Source organism: Crocodylus porosus, unplaced genomic scaffold (genome assembly GCF_001723895.1).
Source record: "Crocodylus porosus isolate Cpor-Errol unplaced genomic scaffold, CroPor_comp1, whole genome shotgun sequence".
Classification (NCBI taxonomy): domain Eukaryota; kingdom Metazoa; phylum Chordata; order Crocodylia; family Crocodylidae; genus Crocodylus; species Crocodylus porosus.
The window spans coordinates 61,028,965-61,047,393 of NW_017728950.1; the positions used below are offsets into that span (position 1 = coordinate 61,028,965).

Sequence of the window (18,429 nt, forward strand, 5' to 3'; positions counted from 1 at the left end):
TATACATTTAGTACTTGTATCTAAAAGTACTTGTAGATACAAGTGTGTAATGACTGTGCAGTAGCTGGAGTTACTGTGCAGTAGCAGCACCAAATGGCTTTTAGGTGATGCTAACTGCTTAATAGCTCATTACTACTGCACAGTAGCATCACATCATGCTTCGGGCCACGTGACACTACTGCACAGTAGTAATGAGCTACTGTGTAGTCAGCATCTTGTGTAAATGTGGCCTTTGTAAATAAATCTATTCCCACAAATTTTTTTTGTAGTAGCTATTATAAAATATTTTTCTGATGATCTCCTACACTCTTCCTTTCTCATTTTCATTCTCTTACTTCTATTTAAAACCCATTTATTTTTTTCTGTTCTAAAATTTCTTGTTCAGAAAGTTTCAGTAATAATGGATGATTTTCACATAAAACAAAAATGAAGAGGCACCTTTTACAAATATTCAGTGTACTCAAAACATGATTTAATTTTTGGAGGTTTAACAAATAAGAGGCTTGTTTTAATAGCTCTATCACTAGTTCATCTGTCCTATAGACTATATGGAAAAGGCAAAGATATATTTTGGCCTTAATAAAGATCCTTTGGTAGAATGTGACATACTTTTAACTGGAATTTCATGGAAGAAGCTTGTAATAATAGGCAATGTTAGGCAGAAATGACATATCCCAAATCCTAAATTTAAACCAACCTTCAGCACATAGCAATTGAAAGATAGCTCTAGGTAGATACTGACCTATTGTAACTCCTGCCACTGAAAGCAGATTAGTGTAGTCACAATAATGGGACAATTCCTATCTCCAATTCATAGCATAAATAAGTGGACAGTGTACTGGGTAGATCCTCAGAGCTTCCTCCACAGGTTGATAGTGGGACTGTTTTGTGAGTGTCCCTTCAGTACTGAACCCCCTATTGGAAGGGAAATTGGATAGGGGAGCTATCTAGATTTATGTTCTCCCTCCCCATATCTCCCTTTCTGTAAGTCTGTCTAATCCCAAGTTTTCCTCTGTGTTAGGGGAAAGGGAGCTCTCATGGAGTTGTTTTCTCTGGCATACAGGCATTCAGATACCTTTCTCAGTTTCCCTGAATCTTGCCCTTCCTTTCAGTGAAACCTCACTTCTCCCCACTGAGGGACGGCCATAACTTTTTGAGAGACTGTCATAACTTTTTAACTAGATGCAAGAGGCTTTGTCCCAGAAAGAACAAACATTAGAGACCAATGGGCAGACAGTTGCACATATTGCAGTAGACTGCTGGTTGTTGGTTCTGAGTTTCAAAAACTTTCAGCCTTTGAAATTGTTCCAGATATTTTACATATAAATCTTATTGACATCATTGTCTATACAGCAAAACAGTCAGGCAGTGTTTGAAAAACGTTGTGCACTCTGGGCAGAAAATCTAATACTCATAAATTGTTCAATGTTTCCTGCTGCAACTTGTAACTTATATGCTACCCTAAGCAGTTTGGCAATTAGTTCATTTACATGGCATGTTACTCATGTAAGCAGCAAGCTATAAACTGACAAATTACTATTCAGGATGTACATTTGAAATTATTATTTATGGGTCATTTTAATTATGGTTGTGGTGTAAATAAGGTTTCTCTAGCCTAAATACAACAGAGGTAGAGTTTATGATCTTTTTGTTTGAGTATAAACAAGACACTGATAAATACACCTGTGCAAGACCATAGACCTCACACCATAAATGTCTCTAGTGTGAACAGCATTAGTCAATAAAGAACTTTAAAACTGAACAAAGAAATGCTGGAGGCAGGGCCAGATTTCCAAAACGCATAGGTTTAAGTCCTACTGAAAGTCAGAAGTCAGGCTTCTAAGTAAATAACAGAGATACTATTAAAAATGTCACCCATGGAAAATAATAATCTGTACTTTCAAAAATATGGTCTATTTTCCAAACAATACTCTATATTTTCAATAGTCTATACTATAAAACAACTGAAAATCAAAAGATGATTTTGCATGGCATAATACTTGGATTATGAAATATTTTAGATCGGTTTGACTTTTTGGAAAGTACCAATTTCTTCTTTCAGATGTCTCATTGAGGGAAGATCTAATCTAAAACTACTCTAATTTTGGCCAATATTAAGAAATTCCAATATGTTATTGGAAACGAAGACTGAAAAAATATGACCCTAACATTCTTGATTGAGTTTGGTCTACTCTAAAGAGAAGAGCAAATATATCTTCTGCATTTTTTGCTTAAACACAGCACCTTTTTCTGTGCATGTTCTCAAAGGCTATGAATAAACAGTCAAAAAGCCCGAGGCTGAATAGATTCAATCTTCTCAGGTTGAACAACTTTTCACAAACCTGTGCGCTGAACTTCTGCTGTTACAGATTTGAACCAGTGTCTGATCACTTCTACCAGTTTGTGTGCAATTTCTGTCCCTAGCCTAGAAGTTCAGTGCACATAAACTGCTTTCAACGTGGCCAAAACTAGTTTAAGATAAACCTGGGTGGATGTAGTATCAGACTTAACTGATTTAGGTTAAATCAGTTTATTGAACTACTGTCCCAAATCCCCTCCAGATTCAAGTTAACTCAGTCCCCCAGTATCCCAGGATATTTTGCACTTCCCCTGCAAAAGTGAATGTCTGTTCACTTGCTTTTCAGTTCATTCTGCACAGCTTAGACTAACTGCAAAGATTGAATTGATTCAGCCTCAGGCTTTTTGACTATCTGCACTTAGCCCTGTTGTGTTACAGGTTTGAACCGATTTCCATTCGCTTACATTGGTTTGTGTGTAATTTCTGTCCCTAGCCAAAATCTTTCTGGACCTTACCTTCTATCCTGATCACACATAGCAAAGAAAAATAAATCTATCAAGAATTACATCCTAAGTACTTTTTTTTTTCTCTGTTGCATGTTATCTCTTACTCTTCTGTGATCAGAAATGTCTATGAAACTTAACAGTAAATACAATAAAGAAAGAAGTGGTATTTGCAGCTGCTCACTATGGAGGATCAGAAAATTTGCATTTTGTGCTTACACTGTTTGTATAATCATCAGCCAATTCACCTCACGCTATCCTTTGGGAAACAGGTATTTCCCTCATGTTAAATGGGAAAATGAAAGCCCAAGCTGGTAAACTGACTTGCCTAGCATCACACAACCAATTATCAGCAGACCTAAGTTCAGAATTGCCTGCTTCTCAGCTCTAAGTCCACTCCTGTGTTCCACATACCTCCCTGTACTTAGCCAAAAGGGCAAATTAGCTTTTATGGAGCTCTGTGCTGCTGCAGATAAGCTGTTTCTGATACCCAAGCTACCTTGGGTATCTCCACATGACCCTACAATATGTACATACCCTAATAGTAGGAATAACTGAAAACACGGTATGAAAAGAAGAAAGGAAAAAAATAGTTAAAGGGGTAGTAGAAACAATATTTTGGTTCCCCTTCTTTTACATTTTAGACATTCTTGGAATACAGCTTTAATACTGATTCACAGGACAGAGGGCCACCAATGACTCAGTCATAATTTTGTTCATCTCCCTGGGTATGTCTACATGTGCATGTTTACTGTGCAGTAACCAAAATTACTCTGCAGTAAATATGGTGACTTATGCCAATGTGAGCTGTACCTAGACTCCTGGTGACCTTGGGCCAACTTTTAGTATCAGTCCCCCTTTGTCAGAGATAATGATAATGATCATTATTTTCACCTTTTTGGGGCCCCCTTTCTGTCTGGGCCACAGGCAGCCGTCCAGTTCACCCATGCCTGTGTCCGGCCCTGTGCATGTGTAGACACGTTACTGCACAGTAACCCAGGGCATCTCCCTGCTTGGTCTTTCCAGTCACTAGGGGGGCAGCCTGAGCCTAGCCCCAGGGTTCCTGACAGGCCACCTCTCCTGGCTTCAGTTTGGGACTAATGCTGACCTAGTCCCACTTACTGCATAGTAATTTACTGCGCAGTAAATTTAAGCTGGCATAAATACATGTATAGACATGCCCCCAGAGTATTTTCAGACAAGTAATGATGAGGTCTAATTGTATACAGTCACTAAGAGCTGAAGAATTCATAGCCCCGTGTCACTTTTTTATGTCAACAGTTGCAACAAAAGCTTTCTCAACAGTCAAGTAAGCTGGAATCTAACCAAATGTAAGCAATTCCTGCACCTTAAAATATCTCCCCCTCAACATCCTTCCTTAATTATCATGGACAACATTGTTATCCTGCCCATCACTCAGGTCTGATTCTAATAAGGAAGATTGTGGGTATGCCTTTAACTGGCACCTCACTCTTAGATTTTCGCACCCAAATTATGTCTCTTTCTGCAAGAGTTGCTAAGATACAGATTTCCTATCCATGCACAGAGCTAAAGCTCTCATCCAGGATGCCATCATTTTGCAATATAATTACTCTAACATAGGTCAAACAAGGTCTTTGACCTTGGCAAATGCAAACTTGCCCCCTTCCAAGCCACCCAGAATGCTGCTGCAAAGTTCATACTCCTAGCCTGCCACCCCTCTTCATCCCTCCACTGGCTTGCTGCTCATCATATTTTCAAGGCTTGTCAGAATCTGTCCCCAAACTACCTGTCTTCTCTCATTCATGATTAGTTTGCCAGCTCCTGCCCCTGATCCACCCATGAGGTCATTCTCCACTGACCACTTATTTTCAAACACCTTTGTGCTGCTCCTTATGCTTGAGAGGAACTCCTTGTAGATACCTGCAAAGCTACTTCATTATCCTCTAAATTCCTCCTTAAAATTCTCTTTTTCCATCATAACTATAAGAACCTCAACCCATGATTAGATCTAGGATTTTGAAAATGAGGGTGCAGATGGTGTGGTGCCTCATCACATATAATACAACATATATTTTTCTTCAGTTACAGATAACTTAAAAGCTTTACTTATAAACTACAGGCCTGGGGCTGTATTATTCAGTTTAAGGTTGAAGCAAAAACAAATATAACTGCATTGGAATGAGTTAAAAAACAATCCGTGGGGCTGTGAAATAGGAGCTTCATTGCCAGGAGCAGCTAACATACAGTAAAATGGCAGAGTGAAGGATTACACGATTGGTGGGACATCAAGACCATTAAAAACAAGAGGGTAATTAACATCTGTGGAAGGAAATGTTTAGAAGGGTTCAGGTAGATTATAATAAGCCCTGAAATCAATTGATTCCCTCAGCACTGCCTGACTAGAAATGCTGCTACCGCTGCTAGGCAATTTGTTTTAAACTTTGGGTTGACCAGGAATCAAAGAGGGGTACTAGTGCACTCACCCTAGATCTGCCCCCGCCTCAACTACAATTAGACTGCTGTTCTGCCATGAATTCTCTTAATTTCAGTCATCAAGATTGCCTGATTGTCTGTATGTGCTCCTTTGTGTGTACCTGTCTGTTGTCTCACATCTTATATCTAAATTGCAGCTTTGGGGCAGTGACCAACTTTTTTTCTATTTTTGGCTTGTGCCAGGAAAAATTGGTTTATGATAAGATCTCTTAGGTTCTATATTAGTGAAAATAATGAATCATAATGAAGTTTGGTAATATTCAAATTATCACAGACCTACTAGCATTCTGACATTGTATGCCCTTCACTTTGTGGGCTATTCATTTCTTTGTGGTTTGTAACCTGAATCCCTTTTTGTTCTAGTGGATTTAATTGAAGGTGAGATGTTGAATCTTAGATAGTCAAATACGATCATATTTATCATTGTTGGATTATACTGAATACAAAGACAGATGGTTTCTGATCAGCTACATTTCTTTTTTTTTTTTTCCTTTTCTCTCTCGGTGACATGGGAGTCCATTATAACGGCAAGGCATCTGCTCCTGTAAGTTTAAAGACTGCAGGGCCAAATTCATAAGTCCTTTCTCACTTCTTACACATCCCTTATTTAGGTGTTATTGCTATTGAGTCAACTTTTACTTCAATAAGAACAAAACAAAAACTGAGGCCTGGGTTGCTGTGACCCTATGAGGTGAATAGTGGAGATGTGTGCTAAAGGCAGGTAACAGCTATACAGTTGTCTTTGTGAATTTTTATTCCAAATTGAAACACTGAGGATAGAAGAAAGCACAGGTTACCCCTGAAGAATGGACCCAAAGTCCAGCCCTAAACAGCATAGATGTTCACAGCTATCTGTAGTTTGAACTAGTCCCTCTGTACTAGTTCTGACACCCAGTGCCACCTCTTTAAATGATTTTCCTGGCAGTATGTGTCTGGGACCATAGGCGACTGGTAGGGGGTGCACAGGAGTGCATGTGCCCCCCCAACGGGGCCAGTACCCCCCTGATGGCTGACACTGATGCTGTCTGTAGTGTTGGTGCCCCCCCAACAGAGCTGCTGCCTTCAGCAGCTTCTGTGGGTGCCCCCCCCGATTCAGAAGGCAACAATCACTCATGTCTGGGACCATTCTCTACTTAGTATGGGACCACACTGTGAATAGAAAGGGTGTAGACACCTAATACAATCCTGTGGTTGTGTTTGCTTTCCATTTGGGTTGCGAGGGTAAATGAAGCATGACCTCCCATACCTCTGGGTGCTGTTGCATGAATTTCTCTGCAAATTTCCTCACTCGGAGTTGGTTGAGAAGGAACATGTTTCCATGGAAGTAGGTCAATGCTATCTATACACTCACAGGTGCAAGGTTTTTGACATAGACTTCTATGACAGTCTCATAGGAAATACAGACAAGGAAAGTACTGTAACTTGGACACATAACTGGTTGGGCCATCTTGCTCAATGAGACATCAATGACTCAATGTCCAGTTGTGAGGAGCTATCAAGTGAGGTTCTCCAAGGGTCTGACTCAGTTCTGATATTGTTCAACATCTTCATCGATGATTTGGATTATAAGATTGAATGCAAGCTTAGCAAATTTGGAGATGACACCAAATTTGGTGGAGTTACAGACATTCTTGTGGGCAGTGATAGGATCCAGAATGACCTGGATAGCCTGAGAAATGATCTGAAATCAATCCAATGAGATTCAACATGGACAAATGTGCTCCTGTTGCAAAAAAGACCAACAGTATACTGGGTTGTATTAACAGGAGTCTCACTTGCAAATCAAGAGAAGTGATTCTTCCACTCATTTCAGAACTGGCAAAGCCTCACCTGGAGTATTGTGTCCAGTTTTGGGCCTCACACTTCAAGAAGGATATAGACAGCTTGGAAAGAATCCAGCACAGAGCAACAAAAATGATTAAGTGCTTGAGAGACAAGACTTATGAGGAACAGCTGAAAAAACTAGGGTTATTTAGTCTGGAAAAGAGAAAACTTGAGGGAGTATTTGATAACTGTCTTCAAATATCTGAAGGATGATTACAGAGAAGATACAGATAGGATCTTCTCCATGGCCGCTAGGAACAATGGTCTCATGCTTCAACAGTGGAAATTGTGGTATCTCCATCCTCGGAAATTTTCAAAAGCAGCTTAGACTTGGCTGGGATGGTTTAGTCAGGGATGATCCTGCCTTGAGAAGGGGGCTGTACTAGATGAACTAGGGGGATGTGCTAGATGCCCTTGCAACATCTCTTCCAGCCCTTTTTTCCCATGTTCCTTTGATCCTATCTACTCCATGGCAGAGAGGTGAAATCATTCATCAGGGAAAGAAATGAGTAGGTTGACCATATTTCTTGAGCATCAAAATAAAACACTCCACTTACACTTACACACTGCTCTTAGCATACTGAGCCGTCTCTAAGCTCCTGTCTCAGCTGAATGTTCTAGAGAGCAGGTATAGGTTTGAATGTGTGTGTGTATATGCGTGCTCATGCATACATGTGTGTGAAATTGTCCCATTTTAAACATCTCTTTGTCCCAGCAACAATGGCATGTATACTCACACAACAACTGAAACCTAAGCAAAAGGTGTAGAATTTGTCCCATCCTCTAGATACCTTTTTTTCCCTTTTGAAAACCATTTTGATTGATTTAGAGCTTCAGAAAGGACTTTGATGAACAGCAATACAAACTAGTGTCTTCTGCTGATGCCCAGAGCAGATATGGGTAGGGCAGTGACCATATCCATATAGGCTTCCTCATCAATGAAACATGACTCTGCCTGAGACCTGTCACTGAGGCTAGGGACAGACATTCAAAAAGCCTGAGCCTGAATTGATTCAATCTTTGCAGGTTAGTCTAACCTGGCTAGGCTAAATCAGTTTTGTAACCAGACAGACATCCCAGAAATTCAGGCACATGCCTGCAGCGGCTCAGGCTAGAAGCTGGAGGGTGCTAGAGCAGCCCTCCCTTTCTTCCACAGAGCTGAACTGAGGGGGGCATGGCCAGGCCCCAGCAGGACACTGTGATTAGGGAGGGGTTCCCCCTCCTGAGCAGCCCAGCAAGGAATGTTTATCACCCCTAACTCAGTGTTTATCACCCCTTTAAGAAAGCAGAGAGACATTACCAGCTATGTGTTGATTCTGCCTTTGTCCTGTGTGCCACAGCTTGGAGGTAGCCAGCATGTGGTCTGCTAGCTAATACTGAGACGTGTCTGTGAGGGACAGGGAAATGCCTGCTTAGAAGGTGAGGGTGGGGAGCAGAATCCAGGCAAACGCCTGCAGAGACTACCGGAGCTGCAGCCAGGGAGCAGGGGGGAGGGACCAGCCCTGCTGTGGAGCAGAGAGCCCCACCCAGCCCAGAGAGCATGCCGGGATGCTGGGGGAGTCTGGTTTAATTTAAACCAGCAAGGGTTCTGGGACAGACATTGCATAAAACTGTTTGAGCCAAATCAGTTAAGTCTGATACTACATTCCACCAGGTTTATATCAAACTGGTTTCAGCCATTTTCAAACCAGTTTATGTGCATTGAACATCTGTTCTGTTACAGATTTAAACGTGTTTATGATCACTTAAACAGGTTTATGTGTAATGTGTGTCCCTAGCTTGAGGGAGTAGTTTCACCTCTCTTGGATTCAGCAGCCTTCCAGCTGAGATGGCCAGGGATGGGGCCAGTGTCTTGGAGGAGTCATACTGAGATTTCTCACTTGTGTCATGTAAACCATTACAAGGGTAATCACTTGTGTAACTGCCAATCTGGACTGGATGTAAATTCTGATCATGCTCTCAGTCCCTGTGCTTGATACCTACCTCTATAAGTAGAGAAGTAGTTTGGCATGCTAGTCTGAAGCTAGGCAGAAGGCAAGGCAGGGGAGTACCTTATAGCCCAATTCTATAAAGTACCACTCTGCTCTTCCTTCTTTCCAACCATAATAAACCTTAACACACCTTTTTGTATATCTTAATCCTGTGACCAGTCCTGAAGCAACTGAGCAGGTGTTACTTAATGCCAAGCCTACATAAAAGGAAGGAAAGTTTATCCTGTCAGATGCCCTTCACATTAATCATCCTCAAATGCCGTACTGATCAGATGTATCTTTCACTGTTAACAAGCTGATGCATGTAGGCTTGTTTGGCTGTAGTTGGTTGTGAGTGTGCAAAATGAAGGTGCTAGTGTCTCATGGTACAATGCTTTGTGTTTAATATCTCTCCTTTGTGAGGGTGTTGAAAGGTTCCCCTTCCCTTGTAACACTGCCCGCATTGTTCCTCCTTCAGAACATTCTGCATCTGTCAACCTTGAGAAATTATTTTATTCCTTCCCCCATGCTGTGGTCACCTGTAACAGAGAATGGCAAACAATAATCTAAGTTACAGTGCCTTCCCCTCTCCTCCCTCCCCCCCAAATAACTTGTCATAGTCATGAGAAACTCCTTTATTTAAAAAAAAAATAACTGTGACCACAAAACTGTGACTAATATTGGAATTTAGCAAGAAGTCAGCTCTGGTTTCATGAGACAGCATTGCAAGTTTGGGAACATTTTGCCACTAAAGTGCTTGATGAATGACTCCAGGAAGAATAAGTTAGTTTTTCTTATTTCATCTTCTTTTTCAGTGCTCGTTTTGCACAGATGATAATGAGGAGTGTCAGGCCGGCATGTAGCAAACTGTTTCCCCTCTTTTGACAGAGCTAAGCTATCACTGTGTCAGCCCTGACACTGAGAAGCTGCTGGACTTCTGCTATAATTAGATTTAGAGAGAGCAGAGCAAAAAAAAAAAATTATAAATCACTTTACTGCCTTTGAGAACTGAACTGATTGGGGTGTCTCACAGGTGCGCATGAGACATTTCTCCCCCTTCGTTTTCATTCATTCTTTTTTTGGCCTGAGGCCTACACAACTTTTTTTAAACCTAAGACTGGAGTTAAAAAGAGAAATAAACATCTGGCACATAGGGCCATGGTATCCAGCCCATGGATCCAGAACTCTGGCAGCAGAGGAGAGGTGGCACTGCTCCCACACTACTGCAAGTGGGATCCTGCCACTGCTCCCCTGCAGCTAAATTTCCAGACCTGTAGGAGGCCCCACAGGCCAGATGATATAGTTCTGTGGACCGGATCTGGTCCATGGTATACAAAAATGGCATGAAGATGCTAAAAGGGCTAGCTTCTTCTGGGTAAAAACTTAGGGCATGCCTAGTACCCTTGATGATCATGATCTTAGGGTATGTCTATACTGTCATTGGGCCATGCCCAGGATCACAGATGTAAAGCATGTCCCATCTATTCATTTCCCCTCCACACATGCCAGATCTTGGATATGGGTCAATACAGTCATTTTACTGGTGTTAAGCCTGAAAGAGAATGGGACATGTACCAGTAGCATAACTAGAGTGGAGGAGGTGTGTGAGAGAAAAGGGGCAACAGCAGAGTGCTCATGGTGGAGAGTGCTGGCAAAAATAGCAACTGCTGCAGCTACTGTCTGGCCACACCACCGCTGCCAGCAGCTGTCCCTGGTCTGCTCACTGCCACTACCCAGGGCACAGAGCTGCCCTCTTATGCCTCTTCTTAGCCCGGCTCTAACAAGGCTACATTACTTCATTTTGAGGAACTGGCAAGTGCAGAGCAAGAGCCAGTGGGCAGGATGTGCTTTCTGGGGATGGACCAGAGGCAGAAGGCTTGATATGGGGCCACAAACCTCAAACCTAATGCCAGTTGATTTTGACAGGTGGCACAACTATGAGATACTACCCAACATACAGCAATCTGAATCTGGCCCTTGTATTAAACCATTGGACAACCTTGTTTAAACTTTAGGACTAAAAACTAGGTACCCAAGTCCATACCAGGCTTCCAAATAAATGACCTGGTTTGCACAGCCTCAACATCTTCCATTATGCTGCCACTAGTCCTATCCCTACTGAAACTGCATAGAACCCTTGTCCATTGGTAGTCCTATTATTATCCACCTTTGAAAGCTGTTGCCTTTGCCTCCTCAGCTATAAAATGGAGGTAAAAATACATCCTTACCTTATTCTTAGAGAAGTGTCAGAGATTCAGGGGCTGATATGTGAAAACCATTGTGCCATCCTCAGAAAAAAGATGGTCTGAGTGCAAAATATTCTTTTTACAGTTTTTAGTCTTTGCTATACCAAGGCTTACAAGTGAAACAAGTCTGAGATAGGACCAAAAAATGAGAAGTACAGGACATTGCCAAGCTGGTGTATTCTAATGAATGAATTGGAAACAGAAGTAGCCAATAATGTGTCTTAGATTCTGCACTTCTTACTTGCATTCAGTCAGAAATTGTGACACCTCTTCAGGCCCCAATATGCATGAGAGGCCCAGTTTTGCTCTGACATTTCCTCCAGTTTTCATATGCTTTAAGTGAAAATATTTTTAAAAATTGCTCTCTCACATAGTTAAACCAGGGTCTAACCATATTTTCTTTATATTTCTGAAAAAGTGACCTTTCAATATTGTGAAGATCATAGAATCATAGGAAAGTAGGCCTGGAAGGGACCTCACAAGCTCATCTTCAAGGCACAATTGTGCCTCACCAAACCATTCCAGTCCCAGTGGAGACTAATTTTATACTAAATTTCATAGCTGAAATGGATTTCCCCAAATGACCAAAATGCTTTGTTTAGCAGTTACATAGGGGGAAAACACAATATAAAGCTTGCACCTTGTAAAACTATTTGAAACCCACAGGGGGTTGTTCAAATGTAGTTTATGCAATAAACATTGCACATGCTATGTGCAGAAGGTCGCTTTCAACTATATTTGCAAAGAAGACATCCCTGTCCTCTTCTCCAGGCATTAGGAATCAATTTTCCTTTCATATTGTCCTCTTTAAAGTGATCAGAGGATTGTGCTCCCTTTTCTCTCTTTTTTTGGGGCGGTTAGCTTCATCACTCATCTCTACCACACAAAAAAGAGGAGTTTGCAGTTCTTGGCAAACCACATTTTATTCAGTCTTTTTCTCCTTTTTTAATTCCAGTTGTTTCATTTTCTATTTAGTCTCCAGGCAAGGTAAATGAGAAATTACATTGCTTGTAGATGTGTTGATCCCCTGGAATCTGTGCTGAAGGAATCAAACTACCCTGGGAGATCAACTTTCCTCTCTTTCAAAGCATGTGCTCCCTAATCTTGTTAATGTTGACAGACATGCCCTTTCATGAGGCCCTATGTCCACACCTCAGTTCCTAATCATGAAAGAGGATCTTGTACCAGAATTCACCAAATTAACACTTATTTCATCTGGTTTATAATTCCCATGTTGAATTTGCTGGAGTTGTGGTTTCAGTGTTAACATGAAATAGAAAATATTCAGGCTACACTGAGCCTCAAAATGCACTTAACAGAAGGTGAGACGGATTGTTTCACCACACCCACTATTCTCATGATCTGTTATTGAAATATAGCACCCGCAGTGTGCTAGACGCTGTACACACATGGGAAAAGACACGGTCCCTGGTTAGGCAGATAGCATCTTGTTGCCTCTCAGTTAGTGGTGATCAATCTTAGGCTTTGCAGCAGATCACTTTCCACTGCTGGAGAGCACTTGATGTGCTGGACTCAGGCCCAGTGTAATTTGTTTATATGCACAGTCTACATGTTCTTAGTTAAATAGTGCTCATGAGACCTGTTATAATTTAATCACATTAAACTCATTTGTGCACAGGCAACTCCAGGAACCTCCACCTCAGGCACGCTGAGCCTGTATTCCAGAATTCATTTTCTCTTTCTTTTGTATTTTAAAGAGAGGTGATAAAGAACTATTGAAATAGTGCAAAGAATTAACAGCATATTCTCCAGAAATGGATTTAAATTTAGGTTTCTTTTTATTCCTCACTCTGTTAGAGTTAATGCTGACTGCCCCTTTTTTACCTGGGGCCTTTAAAAAAATTAAGATGTTTTCTCCAGTTGTAATAGAAAAATAATATTGTGATAAAACATCTTTAAAGCTTCTTTGTTTTATATCTTGAATATCCAGAACAATTTACCAGGCACCACATAACTGAAACTCTATAGTCACTCAGCCACCAGCCTTGGTTTGATACATTAGATTGCATTCTGTTGCATGGCATTTTGTGACAAAATAGATGCTGTCCACCTCAACATGTAATGGGCAAGCATTATGAAAGACTCAGAAGTGTTGAGATACCTTGGTGATGGTTATATGGTGCCATACCTTGGCAAAGCAAGGCCTTATTGTACATGGGTACAAAGGATATCTGTAATTAAATGTAACAAAGGAGAATACCTATTTGGATCATCTACCTTCATCTTCATGCCTAAACGGCATCAGTGGGAATGGGAGTTGCATGTATAAGCACAGGGCCCCACAACAGTTTAAAGGCCAGTAAGGTCATTAAGTTGTTGGCCCATGTCATAGTCTTTTGACTTTGGAACATATCCAAATCTAAAAAGAATCAAGCACATTGGAATGAGCACAATAAATGATGAATGAATAAGTACAGCATGCATCATTGACTCTGATTTTAATCTTATGATCTTTTTACACAGCTTTGCCAACACAGACATTAGTGGAGTTCTGCTTGATTCTCTCTGATAAGAGAGTTCAGAAGCAGGACCAATCCTTAGAAAACTGTGGGCTTTATCCACAGCTGAAAATTAATGGAAAGACTCAGTGCTTTCAGTGGGTTTGCATTAGGACTTTCAAGAACACAACTGTGCATTCTGGCCATTAAGCCTTGGATACTCTATGTGACAGTAACAGTATCCTACAATAAACACTTACTGTTGTGTTTTAAATAAGTCATAACTTTAGGGCATGTGATAACTGGAACTAAGCACTTCATTAAGTATATTTGCATCAGCAGATATGGGCTTGTGCAACATTCTCATGCAAAAATTTAAGGGGTACCATAAAAGATTTCTCATTGTCATATATTTATAATGATACGGGTAAGACGTGGTTTCTTTTCAGGACTGCATGACTCGTGAAACAGTGGCTTGATAGGTGCCTGAATTTTGCAGTTGAATAAAAAGTCTGTTTCACTGCATTAAATTCTTGTTAAAATAATTACATGTATTTTTAAGCTCTAAAACAATGGTATCTGTGGGCACAACTACATGAGACATTACTGTGCAGTGGTTACTGGGTATTTATTTAGTGCTTGTATAATCTAGTACTAAATAAATGTAAAGTAACTAGAGTTACTGTGCAGTAACACCAGTGAACACCTTTTTAGTGATGCTACTGTGCAGTTGCCTAATAATACTGCTGAGTAGTGTATTAGCACTGCTTGTGCTGTGACATGCTACTACACAGTATCATTTGGTGAGGCTGTGCAAAGCTTCAGTCCCTGATTTGATTCAGCGGAAATTCGGCCCAATTCAGTGGCTGAATTTCTGAATCCGAATCGAATCAGAACCTCCAAATTGATTCGGAAAGATTCAGAAAGATTTGGTGATTCAGACATAGACACAGCTTTAAATGTTTTTTCACATACCTCTAGGTAGCAGGGGCTTGTGAATGCTGCAGTGCTGGGGTGCATGAAGTGTCCCACAGAAGTGCAGGGTGCTCCTCAGCATGCTCGGCAGCAGACCCGGAAGTGGGGACCAGAAGCACTTCCGGTCCACTTCCAGGTTTGCCAGGGAACATGTGTCTCCCTCCCCCTCCTCCCCCCCTCCCCGGCTTGGCGACTGGTGCCTCCTGGGTCTAGTGGGGGGCGGGGGGCACGTGAAGTACTTCCGGTCCACTTCTGGGCTCACCGCCAAACATGCAGGCCCCCTCACCCCCGCGCTCCTGTGGGATGCTCCATGTGCCCCAGCATCACAGCAATCACGAGCCACACCTGCTACTTCAAGGTATATAGAAAAAACTTTTAAAGCTGTGTCTATATCTGAATCACTGATTCTCCGAATCAGCATCGAATCTTCAGATTTGGATTCAGCTGAATAGAATCAAGGACAGTGATCTGAATCAATTAATCTAATCACTGTCCCTGATTCGGGCCAAATCTGAATTGAATAGGCACATTTTGCACACCCCTGTTATTCAGCTACTATGCAGTTAGCATCTTATGTAGACACCCTGTGACTGGCACTTAGTGTATGCACAACAGCACATTAATGAAGTGCCACATAGCACCCACAAAGCAATGGAGCACCCCTGATTAAGGCAGCTGATACCATGGTGGCATACAAGTAATTAGTATTAAAAGTAGATAGCCAAGAATGATGTTGCTGTACAGGACAATTCCCAATTTGGAGGAGAAAGCAGTTACTGGTATTAATTCATTTCTGCCATCACCCAAAATAGTGCAAATTCATGTTGTATTTTTGATGCAAAGTGTTCTAGACAATGCCATAATCTAATTTTTCTTCAAAATATAGCACAGCTCTCTTATTGACAGCAGTTCCCTACTGATTTTACACATGGAAGGGATAGGGCCTTGGAATTGCAGTATTGAACATAAGACAAATCTTCTGTTGAGTTGATCCACGAAGTTCTAGCCCCACTGCAGAATCGAGGCCACACCCTCAGTGCTTTTTTAGGCACTTGGCAGATGCTCAGTTAATAGTGTGATGGGATCTAACCTGTGATCCCAACCATGGCACCTACTGTTGTGCTACATATGCATTGCAGGAGGCACAGTTGTGGGATTAGGGATCAGATCTCAATGGCACCACGTTGCTGGTGCAGGGGGACCCTTGGATCATGAACCCAGCCTCCCCTCGCTCAATAGGTAGCAAGTCAGCGTGCCTGGCTCAGAGCATGAGTCAGTTGAACAGCACTCTCAGCCTCAAGTGCACACCAGAGACTTGAAGGGGTCTGTGTGCTCCTGAGACTTGGAGCATCAATTAGCTGATCAGTGCTGGCCACACACTCAATATATTGTGTAATAACTATATTGTTTTTTCCCTGTTTTATCGTGCCATTAATTGCATGAACATGTGGCCGGGTTATTACTTCAAGCGTGACTAACTGGTTAATCATGCCTTAAGTGTAAAGTCTGCCGGGGCCTTAGCTAAATGTTGATGCCCTTCATTCAGTGACTTATTCCTCCCTTCCACCAGTTCACATAAACCCATCTCCATCACTGCTCTTCTTGCTAATCTCTTTGTAAGCCTGGTTGATTATTTATTTCAGTTACAGAAATAATTCAGATGCGACTAATGTGATTTTTTCTACTTATTTTTCGACATGCCATGAAATCTGATTTCATCTCCACCATAACCAGCTGATCTAATTTGTTCTTTATCTGCATGATTTGTACAAATGTTTAATTATAGCATGATAGGGTTAGCTTCCCCAAAATAGCTAACAGGTGCACAATTATGTACATGCATATTTGTCCCATTCAGGTAATTTCACACCCAACATATAAATGCGGCAGTTTATTTTTCATTTTGGCAAGTGAATGCCTGAAAATTACCCAAAGGAGGAATGTATCAGACTGAAAATCAACCTTCAGTCACAACATTTCTCAGTGCCACCAAGATAATGTCTGTATCACATCAGAAAGCATCAGGTGACTTCATGAATTGAACATTCCAGCAAACTTATTTTGAAAAGAGATGTTGTTACACATAATTACAAGCATGTTAAAAAGCATAAGAGGCCATGTTATATTGCTGATGACTAGCTTTCCTGAAAGTACAGTGAATTAGCCAGACATCCAGCATAGTATGTTAGGCCTTCGTGCAGTTGTACAATGGGTATATATATTTTTAAAGATCAGTAATAAAATGATGTCAAAAAGCTATTTTTTGGCTAATGTGAATATTAGAAGCTTTTAGTTTAGATGTGTATTTTGAATTTAATAAAATCAGCCCCTGAGTTTAAAAAGTATTCCCAACTAAGTAACAAATCCAAAAACTTTTTTCATAGACAGAACTTCCCCTGAAAACTTGTCTACAGATGAGTACAAGATTGGCCAGTGTACTTTTGAATACCAAAGAACAGGAACAATTTAGCTGATGCATTGGGAACACTGTCCTGTAGCTACTGGAACAGCAGTAGTTTTAAGCCTATATTTTCTTTCCCTTTTCCTATTTCATAATCTGTAGTGGATCTTCCAAGTGATCTTTCCTCCTTTCCTGAAAACCAGCTGGCACATGTGTCATTTAATGTTAAACGCTACATTAAACAGTTAGCCTTTGTAAATCTCCTTCCTAATATATACAGACCTTCAGGAACCAGGATTTCACTCAGTCTTTCAAATATTTTTTCTTAGGGCCTTGTTACAGAGTAATTTTGGGTGGCTTTTGAAGCTCTTAATACCTGGATTATCCACACATTAACACCTGAAACTAGTTTTAAGCACTCATTAGGTGCCTCAGAGTTACGCCACTTCAGGGCAGGACATGAGTGACTGGTGCCTCCTGAATCTGAGGATGCACCCACAGAAGCTACCAATGGCGGTGGCCCTGCCAGGGGGGGCACCAGCTCTACCGACAGTATCAGTGTCGGCCATTGGGGGCACCGGCCCCATCAGAGGGGCATGTGCATCCCTGTGCACCCTCTACCAGTTCCCTGTGGGCAGGATTATCTCTGATCCATGTTACTCAGCTCTTGTTATGCTAAAGTAGCGGTGTCCAACTGTTTTTGCCTGGTGGGCTGGTGTACCAAACCCTGCGACCCCAGGAACTGGCACAGGGGGCCATCAAAGGAACTGGCACAGGGAGCCATCAAAGGAAGTACGTCACAGTACATTACATTGGATTGGCAGTGCCTCGTCTGTCCACAGGTCATATCCAGATGGTGCCTCCAATTCTGTGCAGGCACCACAGCAGGCACCATCTGGCCATGCAGAAGCAGTGGAGGGGAGGTCAGGGGAGTAGGTTGGCTCCAATGCACCCCTGCAGGGGAAAGGAGCTTTACCTGGCCCCATGGAGAGGTAAGGGGGTGTGGCCCAGCCCTGGGAGAAGGGACATGGTCTGGCCCCAACCCAGCCCTGCTATAGTTGAGTACCCCTGTGCTAAGGTGTAGCCAGTGGTGTACCGTGGGTCTCTGGTGTCTGAGGGCCCCCCCATCCATGGCAGATCACCACCCACACCAGAGATGGCACCCAGGGGCATGCCCCGCACACCCCTCATCAGTACACCACTGGGTGTAGCTACTCTAGGCAGTGACATACTATGGGTCTCCAGTACCTGGAGGCCAGTGCTTGCATTTGTACCCC

General features: G+C 41.9%; 1 long non-coding RNA gene across 1 annotated transcript; it reads left to right on the forward strand.

Annotated features, from left to right (window-relative positions):
• The first annotated feature begins 377 nt into the window (after window positions 1-377).
• LOC109323491 lies at window positions 378-5,147 on the forward strand. Its single transcript, XR_002104682.1, has 3 exons — window positions 378-388; window positions 1,354-1,360; window positions 5,075-5,147. It is a non-coding gene; the product is annotated as an uncharacterized LOC109323491 (long non-coding RNA).
• The last annotated feature ends 13,282 nt before the right edge of the window (window positions 5,148-18,429 follow it).